The 2,775-nt window shown below is 44.9% G+C and overlaps 1 protein-coding gene across 1 annotated transcript in view; it reads left to right on the top strand.

Moving 5' to 3' along the window:
* STARD9 (StAR related lipid transfer domain containing 9) overlaps window positions 1-2,775 on the top strand; it is a 119,158-nt gene that overhangs the window by 84,633 nt on the left and 31,750 nt on the right. The window lies entirely within an intron of this gene.

Raw genomic sequence — 2,775 nt, 5'->3', positions numbered from 1 at the left:
GCTCCTAAAACCCTGTAGCTACAGACTGCCCAGTGATGGCTTTCAAGGACCAAAGGGAATTGAGAAGATTTGGAACTTTTCTTCAGTTACTTTCCTACTTCATTCAACATGCGAATCAACACAAAATGCACCTCCTATTTCTCCACCATTTATATTTATCAGGAAAAGAAGAGCTTAAAGCATGAGGGAGGGTTCAAAGAGCTGAGGTGGTAAGAGTATGGGGCATGATGTGCATTAATCTAGAAAAAAGAGAATGAAGTTAGGGCCCTTAGAACAGGATCTGCCTCTCTTGGCTCTTTTGCATGTGGAGGTCATGTCTTCACTTCTAAATGAAGCAGTTTTGAGAGCTACAGCATTTCCATGGTAGAATTTGTCCTGTCTTCACCAAATATGTCCTACTGTGAGGAGACAGTTCCTGTGATGGCAGGGCATACACCACATGGCCGAAACCCCTGTGCTTTGTGAAAATCCAATCTTCATTCTCACAAATGTCCCTAGCTGACATGTGAAATGAAGCTAGGAATAGTTGGTGGTGGTGGGTATCTGTAATACTGTTGTCCTGGAGAAATTAGGCTCCTAATGCCACAGTGCATATGGGAGTGAGATATTAGCCAAGCTCATCTGTGTTCTTAGGGTAAGCCTCAGGGGGGTTGGCAGAGACTGAGCCTCTCAGACAGAAACAAAAGCAGCTTATTTTCTGGCACATTGGACATGAATTATCTCAATGGAAGTGACTCAGGCAGAAGTGGCTATTGACTTTTACCTTAATAACATATCAAATACAAAAAGACTATAGATCCTTCCATTAGTCAGAACCACAGGGAGAACTTAGGGGTCAGGAAGAGACCAATCAATTAAAATGGTCACTATTTGAGTAGGACTGATCCGTTATGTTGATTGGATGTGGAGTGAGCAGGCAAAGCTAGAGGTCAGGTAGTGGAGCTTAGGGTAGCAGCAGAGGGTTGTAGGCCCTGACTGTTAGATTGAATCGTGGACATAGCAATAAGCAATGAACTCATCTGAATGCAAGATTGCTGATTTTCATCATTTCGTCTGTAGTAAGGGTTTCGCTCCCTCCTTGTGCACTTCTGGTAGACCCAAGCAATTAAATTATATTCTAGTTCTAATCATGGTAATTCTGGATTTTATGCACCTATTTTTTTTTTCTCTGTGTTTGTTTAGGTCCTGGTCTCGGTAATAACATATCAGCAATGGCCAAGAGTCTCTGTATTTTTATTTACTTTGCAGACTTGTGTCAGACCTGTGGCTAGTCCTTGGCAATACTTTAGAAGCTATTTTCCCTTGGGTCACCTCGGGTAGGAAGGGAGCAGTGGGAAGGATGGAGGGAATGCAGACTACTGACATCCTAGACTTCATCCTCATAGCTACCTTGGTGCTCCTAACGCTCCCTGTGTGAAGTTGTTACCTGTGATGCCATCACTGTTCTTGGTGGTTTCTGCCCTGGAAATCTAGATGTTGTCATGTGCCATGACCTTTCTCCTTTTGGGAGGAATGTGCCTCATCATCAGAGCTGTTCCTGAACCGACATGAGGGTTTCACCTCCTTCCCTTGGACTGCCCCCATTCTGCTCGGCAGTGTTTGTGGAGTCTGTGCCCGTCGACTGTGTGTTCCTCAGCAGCTGTTCAGGAAAGGCTGGCTCCATGTGTGCATGTGTGTGCGTGTGTGCATGGAGGACGGCAGAAGGGGACAGAGTGAGGCCAGAGCCTCATTCTCTACTTCTTTCTAGCAAGCTACTGTGGGAGAGTTTCAGTATCCCCCCCACCCCCACCCCCTTCCCCAGCTGCTGACAGTGAAGCCTAGTGGGGAACTCTCTGGTCACTTTGAAAAACATCAGTTACTGGGGGGTGGTAAGTGAGCTTGGAAACACATAGGCTTTTGACCCAGAGAGACTTGAATTCTAGCTGTAGCGACCCTCTTAGCATGTGGGTTCCTTGGGCAGTTTATACCCTATGAGCTTCACATTCCTCATGTATTAAAAGAAGACAGTAATGTCTGCATTTGGGTTATTAAAGGATTGAATAAAATGACATCTATAAAGCACTTAGCATAATTCATGTCGAATGGGTAAATCCACATCTCTGCTGCCAAGTTAGTGCCTTCCCCAAACAGCTACGTGGTCTAAGCAGATTTGCTGTAGTGCAAGCACCTAACAGCCCTGTCTTCTCCTAACCCAGTGACTCATTTATACTAACTCACGTTTTCCCCTCCTCTCTTGCACTCTCTTCCAGTTTTTTGATTCTAGAGGTGCTTTTCTCCTATTTGTGCTTTACCCTTCTTAGAATCTGGTGTCTATTAAACTTCGTCTGAGGACCAAGAAGGTAACAACTCTGTGTTTCCATAAACCTTCATAAAATGCTTATGTCTTTGAAACTTATTGGATCAAACTTGGATTATGCTTGAATTAGCCCCGAAGGGGAAAGCATTACTTGTGTGCCCATGTCCTCAGACTAGAGAATTCCTGACTAATGGCTGGGGCTGTCGCCTACTTCAGGCCCAGAGCAGAAAGTTTACCAGTGCTTATTGGACTTTACAGATTGCTGGTGCTGCTTTGTCACATATTTTTTGCCTCCACCTTCTCAGGGGCTTCTTGGGTGGCAGAGGAGTGGGCAGAGTGTCCAAACACTATGAGCCAAAGTTGAGAAGTGGTGTAGAAAAGGCCAGGAGGGGAATGGGAAGACGGTGATAACACACATGTGTGAACTTGTCTTTGTGGCAGAGCTGTGTCCCTTTTTATTCTTGTTAAAATGACTCTTT

Source organism: Tupaia chinensis, unplaced genomic scaffold (genome assembly GCF_000334495.1).
Source record: "Tupaia chinensis unplaced genomic scaffold, TupChi_1.0 Scaffold000605_1, whole genome shotgun sequence".
In the NCBI taxonomy this organism is placed as follows: Eukaryota; Metazoa; Chordata; class Mammalia; order Scandentia; family Tupaiidae; genus Tupaia; species Tupaia belangeri.
Note: the sequence above shows the minus strand (reverse complement) of the source record. Positions and strands in the feature narration are given on the sequence as shown.